Below are 16,832 nucleotides of genomic sequence, written 5' to 3' on the forward strand. Positions count from 1 at the left end.
AACTGCCCTTGAACTGAGTGGATTGCTAGACCATTCATGTATGGGTAGATGTTTAATATTTTCCCATTGCTTTTATGTATTCGGTCTAGAAATCGGTTGACATAGTTGTTCTCAAGTCTGTTTGTTTACCTAAGGAGTTTTATAGGCTTTTGGATGCAATCCACTACCTAGTCATTTCATAAATACTTTTAAAACTATTTTTAATTGATTCCCGTTTGTATTTATAACAAAACAGAAAAGGTAAGAATACACAGGAAACATATACATAAATATGAGGCATATTAACAATAAACTCCGAATGGTTGGTTCAATAGCCATATTCTTTTAATTTATTTATTTTTAAATAAATTTAGAGTGCCCAATTCATTTTATCCAATTAAGGGGCAATTTAGTGTGGCCAATCCACCTAACCTGCACACCGTTGGGTTGTGAGGGCGAAACCCACGCAAACACGGGGACAATGTGCAAACTCCACACGAACAGTGACCCAGAGCCGGGATCGGACCTGGAACCTCGGCGCCGTGAGACAGCAATGCGAACCACTGCGCCACCGTGCTGCCCCCAATAGCTATATTGTTAACTACATACATGTTGCCCCATGGTATTAAAACATCCCAGAGGTGTGTCTGAGGCCACAGAGGCATAACCTGTTAGTTGCCTTGGTTATCTTCCCTCCTCTGTACCCTACGATGCCTGAGTCCCCTATGATTTCCCTTCCCTCTGGGTGCTGCCTCCCCTTCTCCCTTCCCTCCTCCCTCCTCTCTCCTCTTTTCCGAAATACTTGATTTTATTTCCACAGCTGGTTAAAAGTGTGTTTGTTTACTTATCAACTTTTATGAGCTATTCAACAGCTTCCAACTGTTACAATAGAGCGTGTGACTTGTGCTCATGAAGTGAAAAATGGGTGAGGGAGGTGTCGATGAATGGTGGAACTTTAAAGTGCTCAGAAGATTCAACTATATCTGTGAGGGGCGGCACGGTGGCACAGTGGTTAGCATTGCTGCCTACGGCGCTGAGGACTCGGGTTCGAATCCCGGCCCTGGGTCACTGTCCGTGAGGAGTTTGCACATTCTCCCCGTGTCTGCATGGGTTTCACCCCCACAACCCAAAGATGTGCAGGGTAGGTGGATTGGCTATGCTAAATTGCCCCTTAATTGGAAAAAATAATTGGCAACTCTAAATTTAAAAAAAAAAACTATATCTGTGAGTCATCAAGTACATCAGAAGCACTGCGATGAGGCTTTTCGGGAAAGAAGGCAGGTCTTTTAACTTACTTGCTGCAGATTCCACCCCCCCCCCCCCCCCCTCTCCCTCTATTTCCACCTCCAGGTTATTTTAGGCCTGAATATTTTGTGATGGAATGGGAACAGAACATGGAATTAGCTCTATCACCCGATTCCTGCCTCGGGCGGGAAAATCCAGCCTTCTATGTCAACTCAGTAAAATGCTAATGAAAATCTGGGATTGGAAATTATCTTTGTAGATTCCTCCCACCAATTGTCAATCTTTCTTTTCCAGGGTAAGGTTCCACATATATGCACCAGCAGTTCTCCTCTACCTCAACTAAGTGAACGTTCTTCAGTGTCTGCACAGAAACGTGCTGTTGATCAGCTGTTCAGCCACAGGTGGGTTACAGCCAAATCAGACCCTAAGCTTACATGATGCCCAGAAATGCATTTTCCAATCTTGATTATTGGGTAATAATTGGAACCAGGAACCCTGGCTGATTTTCCCCCAACCAAACCTCACAGGGAACAAATCATCACGTAGTGCTGCTCTGCCTAAGATTAGTTAACTCACTTTGACTCTTTCAAGTCTGTACAGTTTAGTCCGTCCCGAAATGACATATTGCCCAAGGAGCCAGTTGGGAGAATATCCAACATCCATTCTTTATTTTAAAATTTAGAATACCCAATTAATTTTTTCCAATTAACGGGCAATTTAGCATGGCCAATCCACCTAGCCTGCACATCTTTGGGTTGTGGGGGCGAAACCCACGCAAACATGAGGAGAATGTGCAAACTCCACACAGACAGTGACCCCAGAATCGAACCTGGGACCTCAGTGCCGTGAGGCAGCAGGGCTAACCCACTGTGCCACCGTGCTGCCCCTCTCCAACATCCATTCTGATATTAAATGTCCGACAGGTTTGTTTCAAACACGAGCTTTCGGAGCGCAGCTCCTTCCTCAGGTGAATGGAGAGGTATGTTCCAGAAACATTTATATAGACAAAGTCAGATGCTCGCATTCCAAGCATTGTCCAGCATCTCTGACTTTGTCTATATAAATGTTTCTGGAACATACCTCTCCATTCACCTGAGGAAGGAGCTGCGCTCCGAAAGCTCGTGTTTGAAACAAACCTGTTGGACTTTAACCTGGTGTTGTAAGACTTCTTACTGTGCTCACCCCAGTCAACGGCGGCATCTCCACATCATGGATATTAAATGTAATAGACAGAAGTACGGGACTGACAGCCTGCTGCTGCTGCTACTGGCAAGATCTTAAAACTAGAACTTAATACGAAACCTGTGCCCAAGGTCAAAAGTAGCTTCTGTGAAGCAGTCAGTATGAAATTGGAGCAGAGGAGAAAATTACACACCACATTTTACGGTGCATTCCCACATTTATGTTTTTCTCTCTCCAGAGTTAATTAGCAGGAGTTTTGGCTCCCAAACAATGCTCTTAAAATGAACAAAGAGATCCATCTTTGACAAGTCTTGCTGCAAATGAGTGACACCAGTACACCTGTGGTGCGAACCCTGACAATATGTTAACCTGGTGTGGTATTCGCACGTGCCCAAGTAACGAGACACGGCAGGGTTTAAAGGGACATCACACTGTTACTTGTTGGGCAGGCAACTTGGACAGTTAAATGCTGTACAATAGATTCCCCCTCCCCCATCCCCACCATGCGTGGTAACTGGCGTAGATGTTGATGTCTCCTTCTGTGTGGAATTGCTAAAATACAGGAGAAAAACTGCTTTCCTCCTGTAAATGCCAATATCTGTGATAGTGAAATGAAACAGAATGCATTAAAATGTAATCCAGCTGAACTGCATTGCCTAATTGCAGTTAATTTAGTTTTTTAATAGTGTGCAGCCAAAAAGGTATAATTTATTTGCTGTTATCTAAATTACATGTGCAATTGTATCATTACATTTTGTTAAACAAGGTACATTAACATAAAGCGTTTACTTACCTGAGGAGTGTCATCTTTAAATGTATTTCCTCCTAAGAACCATTGGAAGCACACTCCGTATGTGTAATGAGATCAATTATTTCTTGCAAGCGCATAAAGTTCTCACTATGTACATTCTGTATGTTGCAGTAAACGGATATAAAATGCTGCCGATTGCAGTCAAGGTTTCACAGGTTCCTTAACACATTGTTTCACAGTTTCAGGATGCAGTCTGACGGTTAGACTAACGGCTGTTGGGACAGCCCAATGAAATCAAAAAGAAACAGCAGCTCATACTGTACGTCTCCAGTATTGCCAAACGCCTATCGCAAAGGATTTGCTTCACTGCCAAGAATCTGGGTGGACATTTATTATAATTCCCGGTTGTTTGATCCAAGCCAGACTTCTCTGATGTCCCAACTCACACAACTTTCCCCCTCGACTGTGTGCGTATAATTTACTGAATAACAATTACAGACTGGACAGCAGCCCAAACTACATGCCGGTTTAATGACATCATTAGCCGACGGGGGCAAACATTGAAGGCAGCAGCAAATGGTGTGGATGTAATACTATACAGCAGTTAGTGCCTGCTGGAGGAATTACACTGCTTGCAACAAAAGTGTATCACTGTATGGAAACCAAAATATGAGGCTGTCATAATCCCATAGGCAATATCTTCTGAAGATATGAGTGGCTACAACTGCGACACAAATGTAATATTATCCATTAACCCAAACATTATGCTGCAATGATCCAACACGCATTTCTACTGAAGGAATTACTATTGTTGCAGCCGGAACAATATAAATACTCCAAGGGCCCGATTCTCCTGAAACATTTCTCAGAGTTGTAGCGAGCGGGAACTGCCACGAGCTTCACGGCGCTCGGCCGGCAACGTTACTCAACGTTAATTGGTCCACTTAAAGAGGCTTCAAGAGCTTCTCGCCACAAATGAAGGCCCGCCAGCTGATTCGCCGTTACCACTTTCACCAGCACCCCACCCCCCTCCCCCACCCACCCCCCGCTGGCTAACAAGGTCGAGCAGCACTTGCTCAGACAACCCCAGCTAGGTCGCAACACTGGTGCCGAGGACAGCAGCCTCATGATTTGGGGACCTAGTCGTGGGGAGGCTAATAGACGCTGTGGGGGCCAGGATGAATGTCCTGTTCTCCCGAGGGTCCTGGAAGGTGAGCCACAGGGCAGCCAGTGCCACCTGAGACAAGGTGTCCGCGGCTGTGAGCGCCGGGAATGTGACAAGAGAACTGGCCTCCAGAGCAGGAAAAAGGTCGATGATCTACACTGGGCAGCACGAGTGAGTAGACACCAACACCACCCCCCCCGCCCCAGAGACCTTTCCAACCCCACGGAAGCATCCACACCTCCCAACTCTCCATGCGACCACCAACCCTCCCTTCACCCCTCCCACTTCAACCCCCCTCAACCCTTCCTTCAAACACCCCCTCCCACCACTGTGAGCCACACGTGTCGCGAACGATGCCCTTTCTGTGTCTCCTGGGGGAAAGCTCTCCCACAATCGCCAGGAGAGGGCCCAGACTGGCGTAGGGATGCCGGATTTGAGAATCCTCACCACCTTCGAGGAGTGTGCCCTGGAGGTGAACGGTGTGGCCGAGGACAAGGTGGTCACCAACGCGGAGGCTGGCGGATGCCGCCGAGGTGAGGGACCACCAGGCCCCACCTGGAGGTGTCAAACGTCAGTTGTTATTGCCTTACTGACTGACCCATCCCTCCCACTGACGACATGTCCATTCTCCCGCAGATCCTCCAACTGATGGAGCCGGCCCATCTCAGGTGGCCCCCCCTCTCCTGGCTCCAAGGAGAGCAGCTCAGAGCAGAGCTCCAAGGATGCCACCATCCTTGTCACCCTACAGCTGCATCCCCACCCACCACCTACGCACATACACGCAGCTCAGTCAGAATGTGTTGTTTTGTTTTTATAAATTTAGATGACCCAATTCGTTTTTTTACCAATTAAGGGGCAATTTAGCGGGGCCAATCCACCTATCCTGCACATCTTTGGGTTGTGGGGGGTGAGAGCCACACAGGCACGGGGAGAATGTGCAAACTCCACACGGACAGTGACCCAGGGCCGTGAGGCAGCAGTGCGAACCACTGTTTTAATGGCACCACACAGCTGCTGATGGACATCAGGCAGAAGCAGGAGCCCCCAGACGAGACAGCAGTCGGAGATCAGCTGGATACCAGGGCCCAGCTGGGTCCTAGCCTGATGCTGAGCCTGTGGAAGAGATCTTCCCGGAGCTGATGGAGACCGGGATGTGCGGCCGGGACATTCACTGGGAGATGTGAATGTCACTCCAGCAGATCTATAGCCGACTGGAGGACTCCCAGAGGCTACAGGCGCTGGAGCTGTCACCAGGAATGCGTGGCACCGAGGCCAACACTGCTAGTGGAGAGCCTGGTGCATGATATCGGCACCGTGAGTGACGGTGCCCAAGGCATCGTGCAGTCGGTGACGGCCATGGCTGAGGGTCTCGGCAGAATGTCCGACTCACTGGGAGATGTCACCCAGTACTAGGCTGACCTTGATGAGGTCCTGCGGGACATGTCCCGCTCTCAGATGGGAATGGCTGAGGCGCTGCGGACATTGGCCCAGTCGCAGGCGGGCATTGCTGAGGCGCTACAGAGCATGTCCCAGTCACTGAGGAGCATCGCCGAGGACGTCGATACGATGGTGCGGACCATGGGGAACTGCCATGGCTGGCACAGCCAGATGATGCAGGGGCAGCCGGGGCTCGAACCAGCTGCCCCTCCGTCCCAAGGTGACGGGAGGATGCGGGAGGATGGGGGCTGGGGGCCAACCCGCACCCATCCCATTGAGTGGCAACGGTGGCCACCTGCGCCCCTGAGTTCCACCCCTCTGTTGTGACTGCATCTTGGGGACAGCACCATCGGGAGGGTGGGGAACTGTAAATACAATAAACACCTTTGTCCACAACGAGCATGATGCCTCTGTCACTTTCTTCCGCAATGTGCGCTGACCTCCGAACCCTTGGCCCATCTCTCCAGGTATCCCCCCCCCTCTTCCCGTGGCACCCACCCACCTCCGGCCATGGACATGCCCCCAGAGCTGTGCCCCATCCCCTGGGTGTTGGGATGTTGGCTGCTACGTGTGTGGTGTTGCCTCCTACAGTGTTCAGACACAGTGTCCAGACATCAAGGTGTGATAGGGATGCTAGGCAATGACTCCCACATGCTACATGGCCCACCCACGGGAATCCACATGGGCTGTCTGAAATGCTTACTTAACCACAATTGCCAATTCCCTATCAGCAATAGCCTTCAGCCGCACAGCCAGAGGCAATCAGTGGCGGTTATGGGTGTTCAGTGGGGCAGACGGGCAGGGACAGGAGTTGCCCCTGAAGGGGTACACACGATACAGGGGGGTTGGCATGGTGGTTGCCCCCAGTTGCCCAACCAACGCCTCCTCCCCACCCTTTAATGGCAGCCCACCCCAGACGAGGATTCACAATCCCCAGCCGAGGGTCCCCCCCCGACACCGAGCACTGTGATGGCAAGCCCAGCGCCCCCGGGATCTTTGCCTGTGAGCAAAGATGGCTACTTACCTCCTCGGCTCCCCACAGAAACCCTTTCGCCAGGTTCACGTTTTTCAAAAGGAGTACTAATCGCGCCAGTGTTACCACTTGCTGGGGAGGGCGATGAATGACAGGAGGCCGTTGGATACGGGGTGGCTCCTGTTCATTGTATGGAAATGGGTCTTACGTGGTGATAATTGGTTTCTCACCACACTATGGTGAGATCCCGATTTTGCCTATGGGAGCGGGCCTGTTGCATCGCAAACCGTTTGCTGCCTGGCGTGGTTCTTGTTTTATGCGTCTCCCGCTATTCACTGGCCTCGTTTTGCTGGAGCGAGAGCGTAATGAAGCTGGAGAACCGCACCGTAAAGAAATTTACACACTAAATTCCAAGGCAGCAAAGTTACAGCTTACAGTCAGATTCTGTTATCAGGCATCGCCCAGTCTCCGATTGACATCTATCTGATCCGTCTTATATGTGCTCGTTTAAGTCGTGCATCACAGCTTTCAATTAATTGGAAAGAAATGATGCAGGAGAAGACAAGGAGCGGGATTCTCTCAGCCCACGCCAGTTTGGAGAATCGGCGGGCCGGGCACGATTCACGCGACGCCGCCCCGATGCTGGTCCACCAATTCTGTGGTGACCGGCAAATCGGCGCCATTGGCACTGACGTGATTGCGCGGCGCTGGTTGGGGGGCGCTCTACGCGGCCCCCCCACCGATTCTCCGCCCAGGATGGGCCGAGTGGCCGCCAAGAAAGCACGAGTCCCGCCGGCGCCGTTCACATCTGGTCTTACCTGGCGGACCTTGGCGTCCATCCTGTCGGGGACGGCCTGGTGGGGGGGGGGGGGGGGGGGGTCCGGCCCCGGGGGGGCCTCCACCGTGGCCTGGCCCGTGATCGGGGCCTGCAGATCGGCGGGCTGCCCTCTCCTGGTGGGGCCTCTTTTACTCCGTGCCGGCCCCTGTACGGAGCCGGCACGGAGAAGGAATCTACCACGCATGTGCGCATTGGCGCCGGTCACAGCGTGCATGCGCAGATCCGTGGCGCAAGTTTGAGGCCGGTATCAGCAGCGGGAGCGGCGTGGGTCGCTCCAGTGCCATGCTAGCCCCCTGTAGGGCAGAGGATCACAACACTTAGTTACCACTTAGCTACACTCGTTAAACTCTCCAGTTTTTACGACGGCGTCAATACTCTGCCGTCAGAAGGGAGAATCCTGCCCAACGGATGAGGCCCAATTCTGGGATTCCTGCCTCCGGTGTGGGATAAGGGCCCAGCTAGTGAGCCCACATCCAGCAGTCCCAACCTGGTCAGCTCCACTGTGGGGTTAGGTAAACATCTCCGAGCACCCTGCAATTTTCATGGAGCTAGGCAAGCTTCCCCGTGACCTGTTATTCACGGATCTCAGAGCAGACAAGAAACCATAATCTGGATTTAGGAACCTTTTGAAAAGTAACTTCAAATGGTCTTAGTCCATCCTCCCCATGATGCATACTCAATGCCAACTCATGCCCCCACTCACTCCAACCTTGGCAGAGAGCCCAGGCCCACAGAAGTGTTATATCAGAGGGAGGTTACTTACACATCTGCACAGAACGGCGGGTTTTGCCTGACTGATGTTTTTACATGGTCATAATAAGCTGTTCTTTCAGTTATCCATTCTGTCAATGTCCCAATATTTATTTGCACCAGCCTAAGAGGTGGGAAGTGCTTAAGGCTTCTTTGTTGAGACTTTAATGGGCTGTTTGACTGACACTTTTATAGGTTTGCAGGAACAGCAGATTTTTTCAAAGAATTCTGAATGGGGGCTCTCTTTCTCTAAACAGTTTCACATGTGAAATTGTTACAATCGGATTCATCGGTTCTGTACAAAGTATATGCTGGCTGAATGGCCAAGGAAGGGCCACGAATTGGCATAGATTATCATAGAATTTACCATAGATTATCATAGAATTTACCATAGATTATCATAGAATTTACAATAGATTATCATAGAATTTACAGTGCAGAAGGAGGCCATTCGGCCCATCGAGTCTGCACCGGCTCCTGGAAAGAGCACCCTACCCAAGGTCAACACCTCCACCCTATCCCCATAACCCAGTAACCCCACCTAACACTAAGGGCAATTTTGGACACTAAGGGCAATTTATCATGGCCAATCCACCTAACCTGCACATCTTTGGACTGTGGGAGGAAACCGGAGCACCCGGAGGAAACCCACGCAGACACGGGGAGAATGTGTGGACAGTGACCCAAGCTGGGAATCGAACCTGGGACCCTGGAGCTGTGAAGCAACTGTGCTAACCACTGTGCTACAGTGCTGCATGGAGGGTATGAGGGGACAATGGGGTCAGGTGAGTGGCACAAGTTGATATTGAGCTAGTATTGGGGCTAGATAGGGTCATGGGGTAGGATGCATGTATTTACATTCAGATGGCAGGGGAAGTTGGTGGGAGGGTGGGGAGGTAGGAGGTGAAGGCCACAGGGCTGAAACATGTAACTGAATAACTGGGGTTGAGGCTTCTGGCAAGGCCACCCCATGGCCCCTCTGATCTGTTTTTGGGGGGTGGTAGGCCTGACTCTACCCTGCACCCGCATCTCAAGAGTGTAAATTGAATCTGACGAAGCATTTTCTACAAAGGTGGGCCGAACAAGTCAGTAAACTTCCTGCCTCAAGCCACCCGTCTCGAAGATGGAAATCTGACCCATGCAATCTGATCAAATAAAAATTGGCACAGAACAGCACCATAATCCCAAAAATATGTTAAAAATACAATCATTTATCATGCCCGCTTTGTGTCATCAGCAAACTTAGTAACCATACATTTGAATCCTTCATTCAAGTCACTGATGTAGATTGTAACAGTTGCACCCACAGCACTGCTCCCTGTGGTACTTTGCCCATTATATCTTGCCAACCCCAAATTGGCCCATTTATGCTTGCTCTCTGCTTCCTGTTAGCTAACCAATTCTTTACCCATGCTAATATGTCACCCCCTATAACATGGGCCCCTGTTTTGTGCCGTAACCTTTGATGTCGCTCTCAAATGCATTCTGGAAATCCAAACACACCACTTTTAGAATTTCCCCTTTATCCACATTGTTTGTTATTTCCTCAAAGAATACTAATAAATTAGTCAAACATAGTTGCCCTTTCACAAAACCATGTTGACTCTGCTTGATTGCATTGCGATCTTTAAGTGCCTTGCTATAACCTTCTTAATAACAGAGTCCATCGTTTTTCCTATGAAAGATGTTAAGCTAACTGCCCTCTAGTTTCCAGCTTTCTGTCTCCCTCCTTCCATCACTTATCCAATCTGATGGGACCTTTTCAAATCTAGGGAAATTTGGAATATTAAAACTAATGTAACTACTACCCCAGCAGCCACTTATTTTTTAAAAATAAAGTTTAGCGTACCCAATTTTTTTCCAATTAAGGGGCAATTTAGCATGGCCAATCCACCTACCCTGCACATCTTTGGGTTGTGGGGGTGAAACCCACGCAGACTCGGGGAGAATGTGCAAACTCCACATGGACAGTGGCCCAGGGCCGGGAATCAAACCCGGGTCCTCAGCGCCGTAGTCCCAGTGCTAACCACTGCGCCACCATGCTGCCCATCGCAGCCACTTATTTTAAGACCCTAGGATGAAGTTGATCAACATCTGTTGACTTGTCAGCTTTAGATCTATTACCGCAGCACCCATTCCCTGGTGGGTGCAATTCTTTTTACATCCTCCCTCCTTTTTATCTCTTGATTTACAAGTATTTCTGGGATAGGGGCTGGTTTAGCACAGCCGGCTAAATAGCTGGTTTGTAATGCAGAACAAGGCCAGCAGCATGGTTCAATTCCCATACCGGCCTCCCCGAACAGGCGCCGGAATGTGGCGACTAGGGGCTTTTCACAGTAACTTCATTGAAGCCGACTTGTGACAAATACGATTATTATTATGTTACTTGTGCCTTCTCCAGTGAAGACAGATGCAAAATATCTGTTCAATTCATCTACCATTTCCTTATTTCTAATTAATTCCCCAGACTCACTCCCTAGAGAACCAACACTCAATTAGTTACTTTTTTCTTTTTTAAATGCCTGTAAAAACTCTTCTTTCTGTTTTTTATATTTCTAACTAGCTTTCTCTCATATTATGAATTCTCCCTCTATTTTGTAGTCATTCTTTGCTGTTGTTTATATTCTATCTAATCTTCTGACCCGCCATTAACATTCAGCAGCATGGTGGCACGGTGATTAACACTGCTGTCTCACCGGGCAAGTATTGAGGGGTACCTCGAGGTGAATGATACGGGGGAGGTTCAGGTGGGGATGGTCTGGGAAGCCCTGAAGGCAGTGATTTGTGGGAAGCTGATATCACACAGGGAGAGGAGCGAGAGGAGTGAGAGGGATAGACTGGTGGGAAAGATGCTGGAGGTGGACAGGAGGTATGCAGAGGCACCAGAGGAGGGACTGTTGGGGGAGAGGCGCAGCCTGCAGGCTGAATTTGATTTGCTGACCACTAGAAAGAAGGCACAAGGGGCAGTGTACGAACATGGTGAAAAGGCGAGTAGGATGCTGGCTCATCAGCTCCGCAAGCGGGATGCGGCTAAGGAAATTGCTGGAGTGAGAGACAAGAGTGGGAATGTGGTGCGGAAGGGGGTAGAGGTGAATGAGGTCTTCAAGGACTTTTACGGGGAACTGTACCGGTCGGAGCCAACGGGGGAGAGGAGGGGAATGGAGAGGTTCCTTGACGGGCTTTCTTTCCCGAAGGTGCAGGAGGAGAAGGTGGAGGGGTGGGTGCGCCGATTGAGCTGGAAGAGCTAGTTAAGGGGATCGGGCAGATGCAGTCAGGGAAGTCACCGGGGCCGGATGGGTTCCCGGTGGAATTTTATAAAAAGTTTGTGGACCTAATGGGCCCCTTGCTGGTGCGGACACTTAATGAAGCGTGGGAAGGGGGGACTTTGCCCCCGACGATGTCGCGGGCGCTGATCTCGTTAATTTTAAAGAGGGACAAGGACCCCCAGCAGTGTGGTTCATACAGGCCCATATCTCTCCACAATGTGGATGCTAAGGTCCTGGCAAAAATCCTGGCCACCAGGATAGAGGACTGTGTGCCAGGGGTTGTGCACGAGGACCAGACAGGTTTCGTGAAGGGAAGGCAGCTGAACACGAATGTGCGGAGATTGTTGAATGTCATCATGATGCCGGCGATTGAGGGGGAGGCAGAGATAGTGGTGGCACTGGATGCGGAGAAGGCCTTCGATAGAGTGGAGTGGGGGTACCTATGGGAGGTGTTGGGGAGGTTTGGATTTGGAGAAGGGTTCATTAGATGGATAAGGCTGCTATAGGAGACCCCAATGGCGTGCGTGGCCACGAATAGGAGGAGGTCGGAGTACTTCCGGCTTTACCGAGGGACCAGGCAGGGTTGCCCCCTGTCCCCCTTGTTGTTTGCATTGGCAATCGAGCCGCTGGCGATGGCGTTGAGGGATTCAGAGAGGTGGAGAGGCTTGGTGCGAGGTGGAGAGGAACATAGGGTGTTGTTGTATGCCGATGACCTGTTACGGTATGTGGCGGACCCGGTGGGAGGGATGCCGGGAGTGATGGAGTTGCTAGCTGAGTTTGGGACCTTTTCAGGCTATAAATTAAATTTAGGCAAGAGCGAGGTGTTTGTGGTGCACCCTGGAGACCAGGAGGAAGGAATTGGTAGGCTCCTGCTTAGGCGGGCAGGGGAGAGCTTTAGGTACCTGGGGGTGCAGGTGGCCAGGGACTGGGGGACTCTTCACAAGCATAACTTCACCAGACTTGTAGATCAGATGGACGAGGAGTTCAAGAGGTGGGACATGCTGCCATTATCGTTGGCGGGGATGGTACAGTCCGTCAAAATGACGGTGCTTCCGAGGTTCTTGTTCCTCTTTCAGTGCCTGCCCATCTTTATCCCCAGGGCCTTCTTTAGGAGAGTGACCAGCAGTATTCTGAGCTTTGTGTGGGCACATGGGACTCCGAGAGTGAAGAGGGTGTTCCTGGAGCGAGGAAGGGATAGAGGCGGGCTGGCGCTGCCCAACCTTCTGGGGTACTATTGGGCAGCCAATGTGTCAATGGTGCGTAAATGGGTGATGGAGGGGGGAGGGGCGGCGTGGAAAAGAATTGAGATGGCGTCATGTAGAGGTACGAGCCTGGGTGCCATGGTAACGGCACCGTTGCCGCTCTCCCCCAAGAGGTTTACCACGAGCCCGGTGGTGGCGGCGACCCTAAGAATCTGGGGACAGTGGAGACGGCATCGGGGGGAAACAGGGGGCTCGATGGAGGCTCCACTGGGTGGCAACCATCGGTTCATCCCGGGGAACAAGGATGGGGGATTTAGGGGGTGGCAAAGGGCGGGCATCAGCAAATTGAGGGACCTGTTTATTGGTGGGAGGTTTGCGGGCCTGGGGGAACTGGAAGATAAATTTGGCCTTCCCCAAGGGAACATGTTCAGATCCCTGCAGGTAAAGGCGTTTGCTAGGCGACAGGTAGAGGGATTCCCTATGCTGCCGTCGCGGGGGACGATGGACAGAGTGCTTTTGGGGGTGTGGGTCGGAGAGGGGAAGGTGTCTGACATCTATAAGGTAATGCAGGAGGTGGAGGAGTCGTCAGTGGAGGAGCTGAAGGCTAAATGGGAGGAGGAACTTGGGGGGCAGATAGAGGACGGGACTTGGGCGGATGCCTTGGAGAGAGTCAACTCTTCCTCATCATGTGCGAGGCTTAGTCTCATCCAATTTAAGGTGCTGCACCAGGCCCACATGTCGCAGGAGGCGAAAGAGGCCAGTGTCCTGGCCTTTGCGTCCCTAGTAGCCCGACGAAGGATCTTGCTACAGTGGAAGGATGCGAGGCCCCCAAGTGTGGAGACCTGGATCAATGACATGGCGGGATTTATAAAATTGGAAAGGGTCAAATTTGCCCTGACAGGATCAATATAAGGGTTCTATAAACGATGGCAGGGGGGGAGGGGAGGGGGGGGGGGGCGTATTTTACTATGGTGCGTTATTGTTTTATAAATTCAAAACTTTTCAATAAAAATTATTTCAACAAAAAAAAACACTGCTGTCTCACAGCACCAGGGACACAGGTTTGATTTGGGCTTTGGGCGACTGTGTGGAGTTTGCACATTCTGCCCATGTCAACATGGGTTTCCTCCGAGTGCTCCGGTTTCCTCGCACAGTCCAAAGATGTGTAGGTTAGGTGGATTGGTCATGCTAAATTGTCCCTTTGTGTCCAGGAATGTACAGGTTAGGTGGAGTTACGGGGATAAGGCAGTGGAAATGAGCATCAGTAGGGTTGCTCTTGGTAGTGTCAGTGCAGACTTGATGGGCCGAATGGCCTCCTTCTGCACTGTAGGGATTCTATGGACACGCAGAATTGTACGCATTTTCTTTCAATTTGATACAATCAACTTTCTCAGTTAGCCAAGGGATGGTGTGCCCTTCCCCTAGATACTTTCATTCTCACTGGAATGTGTCTTAGCTGACTGTTTTGAAATATCTCTTTAAATGTCTGCCACTGCACCTCTGCTGGCCTGTCCTTTAACCTAACCTCCCAGTTCACTTCAAACAGCTCTCAATACTTAAGTCCTTACTTAAGTTTAAAACACTGGTCTTGGACCCACCCTTCTCTCCAATGGGGAAAATGGAGCTGCTCTTTGAAATAATGCCATGGGATCTTCCCTGGGAAGGCAGGTGAGGCCGCAGTTTAGCGTCTCATCCAAAATACGCCACTTCCGACAATGCCGTATCCCCTCTGTATAACATTGGATTTCCAACCTCGGTTTTTGTGCTGGCATGGGAGTTGAACCCATTACCTCTGCCTAAATGAAAACCGATCATTATATTTATATTTATGTGAGTAAAGATCTCAATCAGCACAGTGATCAAGAATATGCCAGCTGAACTGCAACTGGCAAATTATTTTGTGCATTCAGGAACATGTTTCTCCAAAAAGACATTTGTAGGAGTTAAACTGATTTCAACTGTTTCGCAGACGCCAAGAATTTTTGTTTCAATCAGTACATTCAACTGGCTTCAGCTATATTTTCTGATTATTTGGCTCAAAATATATCCATGCAACATCTTTATACAATCTTCCAAGATGTTGCAAGAAGTCTAGAAACTCATTGCTGTGTTAAACCATAATACAACAACGGTCCAATTTTCAATCTCTGATTCACGCAGAGTTAATGCGTCTAATCTGGGATAACGGGAACATGATTCAATTGACTTTACCCATGACGTTGGTGAAGGAGGAGTGTGTGTGTGTGTGTGTTTGTGTTTGTGTGTGTGTCTTGTATCTCCAGGTGCAACAGAGAATCTGGCTTAACTGTCTTGCTGTGCAGGTTTTTACAATAAAATTGGTCCAGGTATTCAAGGGCAGCCTGAGTCATGGATTTGATCCGCTTCAGTAGTAATTTCAAGGGTAGAATGGGAAAAGATATCAAAAAATAAGCACTCGATTATCTTCCTGCTTTATGTGGTTGAGTATGTAGGAAATGCAAAATCATTAAAATTTATAGTTTAATTAGGGCTGAATCTTTGCAAAGATCTTTAAAAATGGCACATGGAACTTGGATGGTAGCATGTTAAGGGAGAGAGGCTTGATTCACACAGGCAGGAAACCCGGTGGGCAGCAGGGTGGCGCAGTGGTTAGTACTGCTGCCTCATGGCACCGAGGACCCAGGTTCATTCCCGGTTCCGGGCCACTCCGTGTGGAGTTTGCACGTTCTCCCAGTGTCTGCGTGTATCTCACCCTCACAACCCAACAATGTGCAAGGTAGGTGGATTGGCCACGCTAATTTGGAAAAAATAAAAAAGAAGAAACCCAAACTCAGCAGGACTACTTGAACTTAGTGTTGACCGCAAACAGACTCCATTTTGGATATTCCAGGTGCCTTTACCCACAGTGTGGGAATTGTGAATTTATAGAGTAATGGGTATGGTTTGTTTAAGTGTGGTGATCTGAAATATTTTAGATCTCCTATTCTTTAAATTTGAAACAGAAACAGACTTAAGCTGTCAACAAGCTACAAAAAAGTCTGCTGGACTGCTTTGATTGACAGGCCATCTGGTGTAGGTAGGTAGAAGGCATGACGACCTGTTTCACAGTTTCAATAGAGTTGCTTGTTGAATAATTTCAACAAGGGCTTTACTTATAGTGTCTGAGTTGCTTGGCTGAATGTCAAAGGTACAATTAATTCTGCTGCAAGTTCTGAGATTTTGATGGACCATTTAGACATTTTGATGGACCATTTAAAGACACTATTAAAGGATTAAGTGTTTTTGGTGTGGCTGCTGAATAGAATTGTTTGTTTTTAACAACAGGTTAACTACTTCAGGAGATATAAATGCTTTGAAAGAGAAATGGTGAACCCGAAGTTCCTTTCATTCCATGGTCAAATACATGTCATTTTCTTTGGAGTGGTGGGGTAAAGGACTTTGTGTTGGTTGACAAGTGGTAAATGTTGAGTCTATGACCAAGACCACAACTGCCAAAACTACTGAGGTTTTGAGAAGTTGGTTTGTAATTTCTGGGTTGCCAGAGGTATTGGTTTTAGATAATGGTTTACAGATTGTGTCAGAAGAATTTGAAATATTTCTGAGTAAGAATAGAGTTATACATACTCCAATACCATCATATCACTCAAAATTGAATGGTGTGGCAGAAGGGAGTGTCCAGATTGTGAAGAGGTCTTTGCAGAGGTATTTGATGACCAGCTAGCCAGTAATTCCCATGTTTCTCTAAGACACAGACGGATGATTTCTCTTTCTCTTACAGAATAAGTCGACAGTATATGTATGACAGGCTTCTCACCTTGCAAGTTAATGTTTAAACACATTCTGAGGACAAAGTTTAATTTGCTTAAATTCAATGCCCACGGTAAAATAGGAGAAATGCAGGATAATGTGGCTAATGTGAAGATGTGATATACCAGCCACAAAACCTCAAGGGTTCAGTGCTGGTCAGAAGTTTATAGGGAAAAATCACTGAAATGATGAGGAGAAATATGTGATTAAGACCATAAGACCATAAGACATAGGAGTGGAAGTAAGGCCATTCGGCCC

At 49.0% G+C, this 16,832-nt stretch overlaps 1 protein-coding gene across 11 annotated transcripts in view; it reads right to left on the reverse strand.

Moving 5' to 3' along the window:
* Positions 1–16,832, reverse strand: part of nav2a (neuron navigator 2a) — a 1,053,608-nt gene that overhangs the window by 286,680 nt on the left and 750,096 nt on the right. Inside the window, exon 1 of one of the 11 annotated variants that reach the window (XM_038808369.1) lies at positions 3,200–3,634. The exons of the other annotated variants lie outside the window; for them this stretch is intronic. The gene's annotated coding sequence lies outside the window, so the exon portion shown is untranslated. Of the gene's footprint in view, positions 1–3,199; positions 3,635–16,832 lie in introns of those variants that run through there. 11 annotated transcript variants of the gene reach the window in all.

The sequence above is a fragment of the Scyliorhinus canicula genome, chromosome 9, assembly GCF_902713615.1.
Source record: "Scyliorhinus canicula chromosome 9, sScyCan1.1, whole genome shotgun sequence".
NCBI lineage: Eukaryota > Metazoa > Chordata > Chondrichthyes > Carcharhiniformes > Scyliorhinidae > Scyliorhinus > Scyliorhinus canicula.